Genomic DNA, 17,460 nt, shown 5'->3' on the forward strand with positions numbered 1-17,460 from the left:
GTTAATGTCAGATCATTAATATTCTCAAATCTATAAATATTGGGCTCCTGCAATGTGTCACACACTGATCAGTTCTGGAAATGAAATAATGAATAACAATTAGGCACACAAGTAGCTGAGAATACCATATGTATTAATCAGGGTTCTCCAGAGAAACAGAACCAACAGGATATGTGTGTATACACAGAGACTACATAGAGAGAGGGACAGTGATTTATTGTAAGGAAATGGCTCATGCAGTTGTGGACTTTTAGTGAGTCCAAAATCTGAGGGAAGAGGCGGGCAAGCCTCAGAAAAGAATTGTAGTTGGACATACATGGAATGTAATCTGTTGTATTCAAAGTCTGGTGATTTAAATGGTAATCTCATCAAAAAAAAACACCTTCACGGAAGCATCCAGGATAACGTTTCACCAAATATCTGTGCACCATGGCCCAGCCAAGTTGACAAAATTAACCATCACACTGTGTAAACTGAGAAATGGCTTTGGGAGAGGGGAGTTCAGGGGATGAGGAAGACAGAGTCAGGAAAATCTGAAGGAGATAATGCCTCCTGTAGTATGAATAAGACTTAGCAAGGTGAGGAGGTGAGGGTGGAGGTGCAGAGAAAACAGAATTCCTTATAAAGGAATCGATATGGGGGTGAGACACTATAAGGAGCTATAAGCAATTTAGTATCACAGTATAAAATTTAACATGGAAAGTGGTGGGAAATGAAGTTGGAGAGATTATGAAAGGTCTTTTTTAAAAATAGAGTTGGGGACTCACTATGTTGCTGGGGCTGGTATCAAAGTCCTGGCCTCAAGCAGTCCTCCCACTTTGGCCTCCCAAAGTGCTGGGATTACATGCATGAGTCACCATGCCAGGCAATATAAATGATCTCCTAATTAAGTACCTTGGACTTGATTCTATAGTCAATGAATATTGAAAGTTAAAACAGGAGTGATGAGATTAGATTTACACCTTCATTCATCAATTTAGAAATACGTTTCAGAATCAAAATTCTCAAGTTTGCAAGACTAGTTAATCTAATTGAAAAACGATAAAAAGGCTGGGCTCTGTGGCTCATGCCTGTAACCCCAGCACTTTGGGAGGCTGAGGTGGGTGGATCACTTGAGGCTAGGAGTTCGAGACCACCCTATCCAACATGGTGGGACCCCCCCCTCCCCAAACCCGTCTCTACTAAAAATACAAAAAATAGCCAGGCATGGTGGCACATGTCTGTAATCCCAGCTACTCAGGAAGCTGAAGCATGAGAATCACTTGAACCAGGAGGTGGAGGTTGCAGTGAGCTGAGATTGCACCACTGCACTCTAGCCTGGGTGACAGAGTTAGACCCTGTCTCAAAAAATAAATAAATAAATAAATAAATAGATAAATAAATAAATAAATAAAATAATAAAATGTATGCGGTAAAGCAGGATAGATGGAAAAGGGTGGCTTGAAGAAGTAGGAAATAGTTTGCAAAATCTGGTAAATAACTAGTTGAGAAAGAGGAAAGCGTTGATGGTATTAAAGAAATTGGTGAATAAGTAAGTTCAGTTTTGATAGAATGAGTTTGAATTGCTAGGGAAGCATCTTAGAGTAGCTTTCTAGCAGTCATATGCAAGGAAGCATTCTAGACTGGGCTAGACATGAGATTAATGAACATAGATATGATGGATAAAGCTATTTTTTAAATTTTCAAGTCAGTCTCATAGCACTTTGCTTGACTACAGTAATCCTTTTAAAGGATATGAGGATCCTTTAGCTACTACCTGTCTAAAGGATCATGATTCATTTTTTAATAGGCTTTTTTCATACATTTTAAGTTCTAGGGTACATGTGCACAACGCACAGATTGGTTACATCGGTATACATGTGCCATGTTGGTTTGCTGCACCCATCTACTTGTCATCAATATTAGGTATTTCTCCTAATGCTATCCCTCCCCCAGCCCCCCACCACCCAACAGGCCCGGATGTGTGATATTCCCCTCCCTGCGTCCATGTATTCTCATTGTTCAATTCCCACTTATGAGTGAAAACATGTGGTGTTTGGTTTTCTGTCCTTGTGATATTTTGCTGAGAATGATGGTTTCCAGCTTCATCCATGTCCCTACAAAGGACATCAACTCATCATTTTTTATGACTGCATAGTTTTCCATGGTGTACATGTGCCACAGTTTCTTAATCTGGTCTATCATTGATGGACATTTGGGTTGGTTCCAAGTCTTTGCTATTGTGAATAGTACCGCAATAAACATACGTGTGCGTGTGTCTTTATAGTAGCACGATTTATAATCCTTTGGGTATATACCCAGTAATGAGATTGCTGGGTCAAATGGTATTTCTAGTTCTAGGTCCTTGAGGAATCGCCAGACTGTCTTCCACAATGGTTGAGCTAATTTACACTCCCATCAACAGTGTAAAAGCATTCCTATTTCTCCACATCCTCTCCAGCGTCTGTTGTTTCCTGACATTTTAATGATCACCATTCTAACTGGCGTGGGATGGTATCTCATTGTGGTTTTGATTTGCATTTCTCTGATGACCAGCGATGATGAGCATTTTTTCATATGTCTGTTGGCTGCATAAATGTCTTCTTTTGAGAAGTGTCTGTTCATATCCTTTGCCAACTTTTTGAGGGGGTTGTTAGTTTTTTTCTTGTAAATGTGTTTAAGTTCTTCATAGATTCTGGATATTAGCCATTTGTCAGATGGATAGATTGAAAAAAATTTTTCCTATTCTGTAGGTTGCCTATTCACTCTGATGATAGTTTCTTTTGCTGTGCAGAAGCTGTTTAGTTTAATTAGATCCCATATGTCTATTTTGGCTTTCATTGCCATTGCTTTTGGTGTTTTAGTCATGAAGTATTTGTCCATGCCTATGTCCTGAATGGTAATGCCTAGGTTTTCTTCTAGGGTTTTTATGCTTTTAGGTCTTACATTTAAGTCTTTAATCCATCTTGAGTTAATTTTTGTATAAGGTGTAAGGAAGGGATGCAGTTTCAGCATTCTACATATGGCTAGCCAGTTTTCCCAGCACCATTTATTAAATAGGGAATCCTTTTCCCATTGCTTATTTTCGTCAGGTTTGTCAAAGACTAGATGGCTGTAGACGTGTGGTGTTATTTCTGAGGCCTCTATTCTGTTCCACTGGTCTATATATCTGTTTTGGTACCAGTACCATGCTATTTTCATTACAGTAGCTTCGTAGTATAGTTTGAAGTCCGGTAGCATGATACCTCCAGCTTTGTTCTTTTTGCTTAGGATTGCCTTGGCTATGCGGGCTCTTTTTTGGTTACATATAAAATTTAAAGTAGATTTTTCCAATTCTGTAAAGAAAGTCAGTGGTCGCTTGATGGGGATAGCATTGAATCTATCAACTACGTTGGGCAGTATGGCCATTTTCACGATATTGATTCTTCCTATTCATGAACACGGAATGTTCTTCCATTGTTTGTGTCCTCTTTTATTTCGTTGAGCAGTGGTTTGTAGTTCTCCTTGAAGGAGTCCTTGACATCCCTTGTAAGTTGGATTCCTTGGTATTTTATTCTCTTTGTAGTAATCCTGAATGAGCGTTCACTCATGATTTGGCTCTCTGTTTGTCTGTTCTTGGTGTGTAGGAATGCTTGTGATTTTTGAACATTGATTTTGTATCCTGAGACTTTGCTGAAGTTGCTTATCAACTTAAGGAGATTTTGGGCTGAGATGATGGAGTTTTCTAAATATACAATCATGTCATCTGCAAACAGAGACAATCTGACTTCCTCTTTTCCTAATTCAATACCCTTTATTTCTTTCTCTTGCCTGATTGCCCTGGCCAGAACTTCCAACACTATGTTGAATAGGAGTGGTGAGAGAGGGCATCCCTGTCTTGTGCCTGTTTTCAAAGGGAATGCTTCCAGTTTTTGCCCATTCAGTATGATATTGGCTGTGGGTCTGTCATAAATAGCTCTTATTATTTTGAGATACGTTCCATCAATACCTAGTTTATTGAGGGTTTTTACCATGAAGGGCTGGTTGAATTTTGTCAAAGGCCTTTTCTGCATCTATTGAGATAATCATGTGGTTTTTGTCTTTGGTTCTGTTTATGTGATGGATTACATTTATTGATTTGCATATGTTGAACCAGCCTTCCATCCCAGGGATGAAGCCCACTTGATCATGGTGGATAAGCTTTTTGATGTGCTGCTGGATTCAGTTTGCCAATATTTTATTGAGGATTTTCACATAGATGTTCATCGTGGATATTGGCCTAAAATTCTCTTTTTTTCTTGTGTCTCTGCCAGGCTTTTGGTATCAGGATGATTCTGGCCTCATAAAATGAGTTATGGAGGATTCCCTCTTTTTCTATTGATTGGAATAGTTTCAGAAGGAATGGTACCAGCTCCTCTTTGTACCACTGGTAGAATTCAGCTGTGATTCCATCTGGTCCTGGACTTTTTTTGGTTGGTAGGCTATTATTGCCTCAATTTCAGAGCCTGTTATTGGTCTATTCAGAGATTCAACTTCTTCCTGGTTTAGTCTTGGGAGGGTGTATGTGTCCAGGAATTTACCCATTTCTTCTAGATTTTCTAGTTTATTAGCATAGAGGTGTTTAGAGTATTTTCTGATGGTAGTTTGTATTTCTGTGGAATCGGTGCTGATATCACCTTTATGATTTTTTATTGTGTCTATTTGATTCTTCTCTCTTTTTTCTTTATTAGTCTTGCTAGCAGTCTATCAATTTTGTTGATCTTTTCAAAAAAACCAGCTCTTGAATTCATCGATTTTTTTGAAGGGTTTTTTTGTGTGTGTGTGTGTCTCTATCTCCTTCAGTTCTGCTCTGATCTTAGTTATTTCTTGTCTTCTGGTAGCTTTTGAATTTGTTTTCTCTTGCTTCTCTAGTTCTTTTAATTGTGATGTCGGGGTATAAACTTTAGATCTTTCCTGCTTTCTTGTGGGCATTTAGTGCTATACATTTCCATCTACTCACTGCTTTAAATGTGTCCCAGAGATTCTGGTATGTTGTGTCTTTGCTCTCATTGGTTTCAAAGAACATCTTTATTTCTACCTTTATTTCGTTATTTACCCAGTAGTCATTCAGGAGCAGGTTGTTCAGTTTCCGTGTAGTTGTGCGGTTTTGAGTGAGTTTCTTAATCCTGAGTTCTAATTTGATTGCACTGTGGTCTGAGAGACAGTTTGTTGTGATTGCTGTTCTTTTACATTTGCTGAGGAGCATTTTAGTTCCAATTATGTTGTCAATTTTATAATAAGTGTGATGTGGTGCTGAGAAGAATGTATATTGTGTTGATTTGGGATGGAGAGTTCTGTAGATGTCTACTAGGTCCGCTTGGCCCAGAGCTGAGTTCAAGTCCTGGATATCCTTGTTAATTTTCTGTCTCCTTGATCTGTCTAACATTGACAGTGGGTTGTTAAAGTCTCCCACTATTATTGTGTGGGAGTCTAAGTCTCTTTTTAGGTCTCTAAGAACTTGCTTTATGAATTTGGGTGCTCCTGTTTTGGGTGTATATATATTTAGGATAGTTAGCTCTTGTTGTTGAATTGATCACTTTACCGTTATGTAATGGCCTTCTCCCTTTTGATCTTTTTTGGTTTAAAGTCTGTTTTATCAGAGACCAGGACTGCAACCCCTGCTTTTTTTTTTTTTCTTTCCATTTACTTGGTAGGTCTTCCTCCATCCCTTTATTTTGAGCCTATATGTGTCTTTGGACATGAGATGGGTCTCCTGAATACAGCACACCGATGGGTCTCGACTCTTTATCCAATTTGCCAGTCTGTGTCTTTTAATTGAGGTATTTAGCCCATTTATATTTAAGGTTAATATTGTTATGTGTGAATTTGATCCTGTCATTATGATGTTAGCTGGTTATTTCACCCATTAATTGATGCAGTTTCTTCTTAGCATCGATGGTCTTTGCAGCTTGGCATGTTTTTGCTGTGGCTGGTACCGATTGTTCCTTTCCACATTTAGTGCTTCCTTCAGCAGCTCTTGTAAGGCAGGCCTGGTGGTAACAAAATCTCTCAGCATTTGCTTGTCTGTAAAGGATTTTATTTCCCCTTCACTTATGAAGCTTAGTTTGGCTGGATATGAAATTCTGGGTTGAAAATTCTTTTCTTTAAGAATGTTGAATATTGTATTGGTCCCCACTCTCTTTTGGCTTGTAGGGTTTCTGCCGAGAGATCTGCTGTTAGTCTGATGGGCTTGCCTTTGTGGGTAACCTGACCTTTTTTTCTGGCTGCCCTTAACTTTTTTTCCTTCATTTCAACCTTGGTGAATCTGATGATTATGTGTCTTGGGATTGCTCTTCTCGAGGAGTATCTTTGTGGCATTCTCTGTATTTCCTGAATTTGAATGTTGGCCTGCCTTGCTAGGTTGGGGAAGTTCTCCTGGATAATATCCTGAAGAGTGTCTTCTAACTTGGTTCCATTCTTCTCGTCACTTTCAGGTACACCAATCAAACGTAGATTTGGTCTTTACACACAGTCCCATATTTCTTGGAGGCTTTGTTCATTTCTCTTCACTCTTTTTTCTCTAAACTTCTCATCTAGCTTTATTTCATTCATTTGATCTTCAATCACTGATATTCTTTCTTCTGCTTGATCAAATTGGCTATTGAAGCTTGTGTATGCTTCACAAAGTTCTCATACTGTGGTTTTCAGCTCCATCAGGTCATTTAAGCTCTTCTCTACACTGATTATTCTAGTTAGTCATTCATCTAACCTTTTTTCAAGGTTTTCAGCTTCCTTGCGATGGGTTAGAACATGCTCCTTTAGCTCAGAGAAGTTTGTTATTACTGACCTTCTGAAGCCTGCTTCTGTCAACTCATGAAATTCATTCTCCATCCGGTTTGTGTTCCTTGCTGGCGAGGAGTTGTGATCCTTTGGAGGAGAAGAGGTGTTCTGGTTTTTGGAATTTTCAGCCTTTCTGCTCTGGTTTCTCCCCATCTTTGTGGTTTTGTCTACCTTTGGTCTTTCATGTTGGTGACCTACAGATGGGGTTTTGGTGTGGGTGTCCTTTTTGTTGATGTTGATGCTATTCCTTTCTGTTTGTTAGTTTTCCTTCTAACAGACAGGCCCCTCAGCTGCAGGTTTGTTGGGGTTTGCTGAGGCTAGGCCTACTCAGCAAGATCCACTCAAGACCCTGTTTGCCTGGGTATCACCAGCAGAGGCTGCAGAATAGCAAATATTGCTGTCTGATCCTTCCTCTGGAAGCTTCGTCCCAGAGGGGCACCCGTCTGTATGAGGTGTCTGTCGGCCCCTACTGGGAGGTGTCTCCTAGTCAAGCTACATGCGGGTCAGGGACCCACTTGAGGAGGCAGTCTGTCCATTTTCAGAGCTCAAACACCATGCTGGGAGAACCACTGCTCTCTTCAGAGCTGTCAGGCAGGGACGTTTAAGTCTGCAGAAGCTCTCTGCTGCCTTTTGTTCAGATATGTCCTGCCCCCAGAGGTGGAATCTAGAGAGGCAGTAGGCCTTGCTGAGCTGCAGTGGGCTCCACCCAGTTCAAGATTCCCTGCCGCTTTGTTTACACTGTGAGCATAGAACTGCCTACTCAAACCTCAGCAATGGTGGACATCCCTACCCCCACCAAGATCCAGCATCCCAGGTCTGTCTCAGACTGCTGCGCTAGCAGCAAGCAGGGCTCCGTGGGTGTGGGACCCACTGAGCCAGGCATGGGAGGGAATCTTCTGGTCTGCCAGTTGCAAAGACCATGGGAAAAGCACAGTATTTGGGCAGAAGTGTACCATTCCTCCAGGTACAGTCACTCACAGCTTCCCTTGGCTAGGAAAGGGAAATCCCCCAACCCCTTGCACTTCCCGGGTGAGACGATGCCCCATCCTGCTTTGGTTAACCCTCCGTGGGATGCACCCACTGTCCAACCAGTCCCAATGAGATGAACCAGGTACCTCAGTTGGAAATGCAGAAATCACCCATCTTCTGTGTCAATCTCGCTCAAACCTGCAGACCAGAACTGTTCCTCTTCGGCCATCTTGAAAGCGACTCCAATAGGCTTTTTTTTTTTTTTTTTTAAAGCAGCTTTAGCTTTAAAGAAAGGTGAGGCTGGACACAGTGGCTCATGCCTGTAATCCAGTCATTTTGGAAGGCCAAGTTAGGAGGATCACTTGAACCCAGGAATTGGAGACCAGTCTGGGCAACATAGTGAGACCATGTCTCTATAAGAAATTAAAAAAAAAAAAAAAGCCAGGCATGGTGGCTCATATCTGTAGTCCCAGCTGCTTGGCAGCCGGAGAGGGGAGGATCAGTACAAGCCTGGGAATTCGAGGTTGCAGTGAGCTATGGTCACAGCACTGTGCTCTAGCCTTGGCAACAGAATGAGACCCTGTCTCTAAAGAAAAAGAAAGAAAAGTGATCGGATAGTACAGAAGTTATCTTATATCATGTCACCCCCAGAGTTTCCCTTATTATTTTTTGTTTTATTTTTAAATTTATTTTTTTAATATGGAACACTTCACAAATTTGTGTCATGCTTGTGCAGGGGCCTAATCTTCTCTGTATTGTTCCAATTTTATGTGCTTTAGACCCCTGCATTAGTGTTTGTTACAAATGATGAACCAATATGGATACATTATTAACTAAAGTCTGTATTTACATTGTGGCTTGTTCTTGGTGTTGTACAGTTTTATAGAGTTTGCCAACAGCACTCTGTCATGTATTTACTATTACAGTATCATACAGAATAGTTTCAATGTCCTAAAAATCCCTTGTGTTCATCTATTCATCTCTCACTCTCCCACACCCCTCTGGCAACCACTCTTTTTTTTTCTTGTACTGTCTGTATAGCTTTTGCCTTTTCCTGAATGTCATATAGTTGGCATCGTACAGCATACAGCTTTCTTAGATTGGCTTCTTTTACTAAGCAATATGTATTTAAGTTTCCTCCATATCTTCTCAAGACTTGATAGTTCATGTTTGTTTATTTATTTATTTATTATATTTTATTTTATTTTTGCTACAGACAGGGTCTCACTATATTGCCCAGGCTGCTCTTAAACTCATGGGCTCAAGAAATGCTCCCACCTTAGTCTCCCAAAGTGCTGGGATTCCATTGCTCCCAGCAGCTCCTATCTTTTTATGGCTGAACAGTATTTGCTTATTCATTCACCTTTTTTTTTCTTTTCTTTTCCTCTGTGGGGTTTTTTTTTTTTTTTTAGACAGGGTCTCACTCTGTCATCTAGGCCGGAGTGCAGTGGCACAATCTCGGCTCACTGCAGCCTCGACCTCCTGGACTCAAGCAATTCTCCTGTCTCAGTGCCCCTGAGTAGTTGAGACTACAGGTGTATGCCACCACACCAGGCTAAATTTTTGTATTTTTTGTATAGACACGGTTTTGCCATGTTGCCCAGGCTGGTCTTGAACTCCTGAGCTCAAGTGATTCATCCCCTTCAGCCTCCCAAAATGTTTAGATTACAGACGTGGGCCACTGCACCCGGCCTCCATTCACCTATTGAAAGACTTCTTGGTTGCTTCCAAGTTTTGGCAATTATGAATAAAGCTGCTATAGACATCTATGTATTTTTATATGTGTGTAAATATATGTTTTATATTTGTGTAAACATAAGTTTTCAACTCATTTGGGTGAATACCAAGGAGTGCAATTGCTGGATTATATGTTAATAGCATGTTTGGTTTTGTAAGAAACTGCCATACTGTATTCCAGAGTGGAGGTAGTATTTTGCATTCCCCCCAGCAATGATTGAGAGTTCTTGTTTCTGCACATCCTCACCAGCATTTGTCGTCAGTGATTTGGGTTTTCTGCATTCTCATAGATGTATAATGGTATTTTCTTGTTGTTATAATTTGCAATTCCCTAGTGGAATACTGTGTAGTGTTCAGCACCTTTTCATGTACTTGTTTGCCTTCTGTATTATCTTCTTTGGTGAGGTGTCCATTCACATCATTTTGCCTGTTTTTGATTATTTGGGCCATAATTGGATTGCTGGTTTTTTTCTGGCAGTGAAAACCCTAGCCCTAGCCCCTTTCTTTTTTTGCCATCCAAATTGGCTTATAATTATATGTTACATACATACATTTATATCACATCCTTTTTTTTTAAATTATTCACTGCAAGGAAGATAAGGTTAGATGGATACTCTCAAACACTGCCGTTAGACATATAACTTGGCTCAACCTTACTAGAAAATGACTTTGCAGTTTTTAAAATTGGCAGATAAAATTTTACATACTTCTCGGCCAGGCACGGTGGCTCACACATGTAATCCCAGCACTTTGGGAGGCCAAGGCAGGCAGATGATGAGGTCGGGAGTTCGAGACCAGCCTGACCAACATGGTGAAACCCTGTCTCTACTAAAAATACAAAAATTAGCCAGACCTGGTGGCATGCGCCTGTAATCCCAGCTACTTAGGAGTCTGAGGCAGGAGAATCACTTGAACCGGGGAGGCAGAGGTTGCAGTGAGCCGAGATTGCACCACTGCACTCAAGCCTGAGTGACAGAGCAAGACTCCATATCAACAAAACAAAACGAAACAAAACAAAACAAAACAAATTTACATGCTTCTCATGTAAAATATGATGTTTTAAAATATATATGCCTTGTGAAATGGCTAAAGCTAGCTAATTAACACGTGTTACCTCACAAAGTTATCTCTTTTTTGGTGAGAATACGTAAAATCTACTCTCTAAGGCCGGACACGGTGGCTTACACCTGTAATCCCAGCACTTTGGGAGGCCAAGATGGGCAGATTACTTGAGGTCAGGAGTTCAAGACCAGCCTGCCCATCATGGTGAAACCCCATCTCTACAAAAACTACAAAAATTAGCTAGGCATGGTGGCAGGCACCTGTATCCCAGCAACTTGGGCAGCTGAGGCAGGAGAATTGTGGAACCCTAGAGGTGGATGTTGCAGTGAACCCAAATTGCGCCACTGCACTCTAGCCTGGGCAACACAGTGAGACTCTGTCTCAAAAATAAATAAATAAAAATAAATAAAATAAAATACATTTTGAAATTGTTATATCTAGCTAATTAACACATGTATTACCTCATAGTTATTTATTTACTTATTTATTATTTATTTATTTTGGTGAGAATACTTAAAATCTACTCTCTAAGGCCGGGTATGGTGGCTCAAACCTCTAATCTCGGCATTTTAGGAGGCCGAGGCAGGCACATCAGTTGAGGTCAGGAGTTCAAGACCAGCCTGGCCAACATGTCAAAACCCCGCCTCTACTAAAAATACAAAAATTAGCCGGGTGTGGTGGCGCATGCCTGTAATCCCAGCTACTCAGGAGGCTGAGGCAGGAGAATCGCTTGAACCCAGGAGGCGGAGGTTGCAGTGAGCTGAAATTGTGCCACTGCACTCCAACCTGGGTGACAGAGTAAGACTCCATCTCAAAAAACAAACAAACAAACAAACAAATCTACTGTAAGTATTTTTCAAAAATACAATATATTGTCATTAACTGTAGTCACCATGTTGTACAATTGGTTGCTTGTTTTTTAATGCTGAGTTTTAAGACTCTGTATATTTGAGATACATATCCTTCAACAGGTATGTATTTTGTAAATATTGTCTCCCATTCTGTGGCTTGTTTTTTCATTCTTTTAATAGTGTCTTTCACAGAGCAGAAATTTTTAATTTTAATGAACAGTCCAACTTACCACTTTCTTCATTCATGAATCATGTTTTTGGTGTTGAATCTAAAAACTCGTTGCTAAGTGAAGATCACCTAGATGTTCTCAAATGTTATAAAAGTTTTGTCATTGAGTGTCTCATATTTAGGTTTGTGAGTTGTTTTTCATTAATTTTTATGAAGGAATAAGGCCATTGTCTAGAGCCATTTTTTTGCATGTTGATGTCCAATCGTTCCAGCACCATTTGTTGAAAAGACTATCCTTTCTCCATTGAATTGCTTTTTTTTCTTCGTCAAAGATCAATTGACTGTATTGGTGGGGTCTATTTCTGGACTTTCTTTTTTTTTTTTTTTTTTTTTTTTGAGACAGAATCTCACTCTGTTGCCCAGTCTATTGTGCAGTGGCGTGGTCTGGGTTCACTGCAACCTCCACCTCCCAGGTTCAAGCGATGCTTGTGCCTCAGCCTCCTGAGTAGCTGGGATTACAGGCACATGCCACCACACCTGGCTAACTTTTGTATTTTTGGTAGAGACGGGGTTTCACCATGTTGGCCAGGCTAGTCTCGAACTTCTGACCTCAAGTGATCTGCCTGCCTCGGCCTCTCAAAATGCTGGGATTATAGGTGTGAGCCAACGTCTCCAGCCTATTTCTGGACTTTCTATTCTATTCCACTGACCTGTTTGTTCTTGATTATTGTAGCTTTTCAGTAAGTCTTGAAGTCAGTAGATCAGTCCTCTTTATTCTCTATCTTCAGTATTGTTTTATTTTGGGTCTTTTGCCTTTCCATATAAAATTTAGAATCAGTTTGTTGATTTCCACAAAATAACTTACTGAGATTTTGGCTGAATTGCATTGAATCTATAAATCCAATCGGTAAGAACTGACATCTAGTGACATCATAGTGAGCCTTCCTATTCATGAACATAGAATATCTATTTATTTATATTTTCTTTCTTTCATCAGAGTTTTGTTAGGTCTTGTCCATATTTTGTTAGATTTATTCCTAAGTACTTCATTTTTTTGGCACGAATGTACACAGCACTGTATTTTTAATTTCAAATTCCAGTGGTTTATTGCTAGCGTGTAGGAAAACAATTGGTTTCCAAAATATTAAGCTGTATCAAGCAACCTTGCTACGATAACTTATTAGTTTTGGGAGAATTTTAAAAATTGACTTCTTGGAATTTTTCTACATAGATAATCATGTCATCTGTGAACCATTTATTTGATCCTCCCCAATTGGTATCCTTTCATGATTCATTTTCAGTTATCACATATGTAATTAAAAAAAAAAAAGGGCTGGGCACGGTGGCTCACGCCTGTAATCCCAGCACTTTGGGAGGCTGAGGCGGGAGGATCACGAGGTCAGGATATCGATACCATCTTGGCTAACACGGTGAAAACCCGTCTCTACTAAAAATACAAAAAATTAGCCGGGCGTGGTGGCGGGCGCCTGTAGTCCCAGCTACTTGGGAGGCTGAGGCAGGAGAATGGCGTGAACCTGGGAGGCGGAGCTTGCAGTGAGCCAAGATCGCGCCACTGCACTCCAGCCTGGGCGACAGAGCAAGACTCCGTCTCAAAAACAAAAACAAAAACAAAAAAAAACTAACTCAGTCTCCTTCCTGATCTCAGCATCAGATTCTCTGCCCTCCACTATTCCCTTTCTTAAATATCTAATAACAGAGCTTCAAAATACATGATTCCAAGTGTTTTAGAACTACGGGAATAAATCCACAATTAATGATTTCAGCACTTATCTCTCAATAATTCATAGAACACGCAGACAGAAAATCAGTAACGATACAGAAGACTTGAACAACAGTATCAACCAACTTGTCTAATTGACATTTATAGAACAGACCACCTATCAACAGCAGAATACACATTATTTTCAGATTCACATGGAATAATTACAAAGACAGACCATAATCAAGGCCATAAAACAAACACGAATACATTTTAAAAGATTCCAATCATATAGACTATGTTCTTTGACCAGAGTTCAGTAAACTAGGTATTTATAGGAGAATGCTATTTGGAAAATCTCCAAGGGAAACTAAATAACAAGTTTCCAGATCACCCATGAGACAAAGAAGAAATCAAAAGGAAAATTTCTAAGCATTTTAAACTGATAAAAAGTGAAACCACCATTTGTCAAAACCTAAGGAACTGCGCAACACAAAAAGTGAACCCTAATGTAAACTATGAACTTTAATATTAATGTATCAATATTGATTCATTAAGGTACAAAATGCACTATACTTATGCATGATGTTAGCAATAAGAGAAAACCCTATGGGGTGCAGATGGAAAGGTATATAAGAACTCTACTTTCTGCTCAATATTTTGTTTGTTTGTCTGTTTTGTTTGTTTGTTTTTTGTTTTTTGAGATAGGTTCTCCCTCTGTTGCCCATGCTGGAATGCAGTGATGCAATCTTGGCTCACTGTAGCCTCAACCTCCTGGACTCAAGAAATCCTCCCACCTCAGCCTGCCAAGCAGCTAGGACTACAGGCCTGAGCCACCATGCCGGCTGTTTTCTTGTAGTTTTAGTAGAAATGGGATTTCGCCATGTTGCCCAGGCTGGTCTTAAACTCCTGGGCTCAAGCGATCTGTCTGTCCACCTCAGCTTCCCAAAGTGCTAGGATTACATGCTGAGCCACCACGCCCAGCTGTCTGCTCAATTTTTCTGGAAACCTAAAACTTCTCTAAAAAAGTAAAATCCGCCGGGCGCGGTGACTCACTCCTGTAATCCCAGCACTTTGGTGGGCAGAGACGGTTGGATCGCCTGAGGTCAGGAGATCGAGACCAGCCTGGTCAACATGGCAAAGCCCCATCTCTACTAAAAATACAAACATTAGCCAGGAGTGGTGGCAAGTGCCTGTAATCCCAGCTACTCAGAGGCTGAGACATGAGAATTGCTTGAACCAGGAGGTGGAGGTTGCAGTGAGCCCAGATCGCACCACTGTATTCCAGCCTGGGAGATAGAGTGAGACTCTAAAACACAAATAAATAAATAAATAAATAAATAAATAAATAAATAAATAAATAAATAAATAAAATTAGCCGGGCCTGGTGGCATGTGCCTGTAGTACCAGCTACTCCGGAGGCTGAGGTGGGAGAATTGCTTGAGCCCGGGAGGCAGAGGTTGTAGTGAGCCAAGATCGCACCATTGCACTCCAGCCTGGACAACAAGAGGAAAACTCCGCCTCAAAAAAAAAAAAAAAAAAAGGAAAGTCCTATAATTTCGATTAATGAAAAAAATCAAAATTTGTGGGATGTCTATAAAGCAGTACTTAGAAGAAATTTATAGTACTAGACACCAATATTAGAAAAGAATAGCCTCAATAACCTTAGCTTCCACCTCAAGAAACTAATAAAGAACAAAATAAAATAGAGTAAATGAGAGAATGGAAATAATAATTATAAGAATAGAAATCAGTATAATAGAAAACAGGAAAGCAATACAGAAAAATGAATGAAATTAAAACCTGGTTCTCTGATAATACCAATAAAATTAAGTGATCAAGAAATAGAGGAGACATACCCACATAAATGAAGGTTAATTAAAAAAAGAAAAAAAGACAGAAGACTACCAATATCAGAAATTAAAGAAGCGACATCACTACAAATTGTACAGATATTAAAAGAGGAGTATTATTAAAATTTTATGCCAATAAACTTGATAACTTACATGAAATGGACAGATTTCTTGCAAAGGTAAGCAAAGATACCATCTCAGCTATAGTTTAACCTTAGCCAGGTCCAAAGGCAGCCTTGGAGCATGAGTTGCAACACAGTACAGTAGTCTCTCATTATTTGCAGTTTTGCTTTACACAGTTTCAGTTACCTGCAGTCAACCGTGGTCCAAAAATATTAAATGGAAAATCCCAGAAATAAACAATTCATGAGTATTAAATTGTGTTCTTCGAGTGCATAATAAAATATTTGGCCATCACATTCTGTCCTGCCTCGGATGTGAATCATGCCTTTATCCAGCATTATCCATGATGTATACACTACCCAACCTGTTAGTCATTGCTCCTGACATCCATGCACATCATCATTGCTCTATGACCCAGAATCACCAAGAAGCAGATGATCCTCCTTCTTATGTATGGTCAGAAGGTCGGTATTAGCCTAATGCTATGTCACAATGGCTATGTCATTCACCTCACTTCATTTTATCATGTAGGCATTTTATCATTTCACATCATCACAAGAAGAAGGTTGAGTACAGTACAGTAAGATACTTTGAGAGAGAAAGAGGCCATATTCACATAATTTTTATTACAGTATATTATTGTAATTGCTTTATTATTTTTGTTAATCTCTTACTGTGCCCCTGTGCCCAATTTTTTTTTTTTTTTTGAGACGGAGTTTCACTCTTGTTGCCCAGGCTGGAGTGCAATGGTGCAATCCCGGCGCACTGCAACCTCCGCCTCCCAGGTTCCAGCAAGTCTCCTGTCTCAGCCTCCCAAGTAGGTGGGATTACAGGCATGTGCCACCATGCTCAGCTAATTTTATATTTTTAGTAGAGATGGGGTTTCACCATGTTGGCCAGGCTGGTCTCGAATTCCTGACCTCAGGCCATCCACCTGCCTCGGCCTCCCAAAGTGCTGAGATTACAAGTGTGAGCCACTGAGCCCAGCCTTACTGTGCCCAATTTAAAAATTACACTTTATCATAGATACATATGTATAGGAAAAAAATGTACTATTTGCTGTTTCAGGCATCTACTGGTGGTCTTGAAATGTATTCCTCCCAGTAGATAAGGACTACTGTATTGGTCCCACCTTAAGGCAAGGTAAGCATTTTGTTCCCCTTTTTATTTCAGTCAGTCATTGGCTATGGGGTTGCCTCCAGCATAGGGAAGTGGGAAATGGTGACATATGTAACCTCCCAGGTAAGGTAGTGATGTGTGTGACTTCACAAGCTTCTCTTTGGCTGAGGGCATGATATGGTTTGGCTGTGTCCCCACCCAAATCTCATCTTGAATTCTAGCTCCATAATTCCCTCATGTTGTGGGAGGGACCCACTGGGAGATAATTGAATCATGGGGGTGGTTCCCCCACTGCGTACCATTCTCATGGTAGTGAATAAGTCTCACGAGATCTGATGGTTTTATAAGGGGAAACCCCTTTCACTTTGCTGTCATGCTCTTCTCTTGCCTGCCTCCATGTGAAACATGCCTTTCACTTTCTGAGATGATTATGAGCCCTCCCCAGCCACGTGGAACTGTGAGTCCATTAAACTTTTTTCTTTATAAATTACCCAGTCTTGGGTATGTCTTTATCAGCAGTGTGAAAACAGACTAATACAGGACATTTCTCTAGAAAATAAATTAACTATGAGTCCATAGCCATCAACACTCACAGCAGCTGGTATGGGCAGGCCAGCTTAGTAAAGGGATCTGGGTGGGGCACCAAAATCATCCACTACAATGACATTGACACCTTTCTGATAAGAAGAATCAGCTGGGCATGGTGGCTTATGCCTGTAATCCTAGCACTTTGGGAGGCCGAGGCTGGCAGATCACCCGAAGTCAGGAGTTTGAGACCAGCCTGGCCAACATGGTGAAACCCTGTTTCTAGTAAAAATACAAAAATTAGCCAAGCTTCATGGCAACTGCCTGTAATCCCAGCTTCTTGGGAGGCTGAGGCAGAATTGCTTGAGTCCGGGAGGCGGAGGTTGCAGTGAGCCGAGATCGTGCAACTGCACTCCAGCCTGGGGGACAGAGTGAGACCCCATCTCAAAAAAAAAAAAAAAAAAGAAAAGAAAAGAAGAAATTAGCCATGGGAAGGGGAAGAATATTCCTGGCAAATAAACATCAAATGCAAAATCCATGAGGCAGATCAAGCTT

At 40.4% G+C, this 17,460-nt stretch overlaps 1 pseudogene; it reads right to left on the reverse strand.

Moving 5' to 3' along the window:
• Positions 1 to 8,439: 8,439 nt before the first annotated feature.
• LOC115930629 (uncharacterized) lies at positions 8,440 to 8,537 on the reverse strand (annotated as a pseudogene).
• Positions 8,538 to 17,460: the final 8,923 nt, after the last annotated feature.

This window comes from Gorilla gorilla, chromosome 15 (assembly GCF_029281585.2).
Source record: "Gorilla gorilla gorilla isolate KB3781 chromosome 15, NHGRI_mGorGor1-v2.1_pri, whole genome shotgun sequence".
NCBI lineage: Eukaryota > Metazoa > Chordata > Mammalia > Primates > Hominidae > Gorilla > Gorilla gorilla.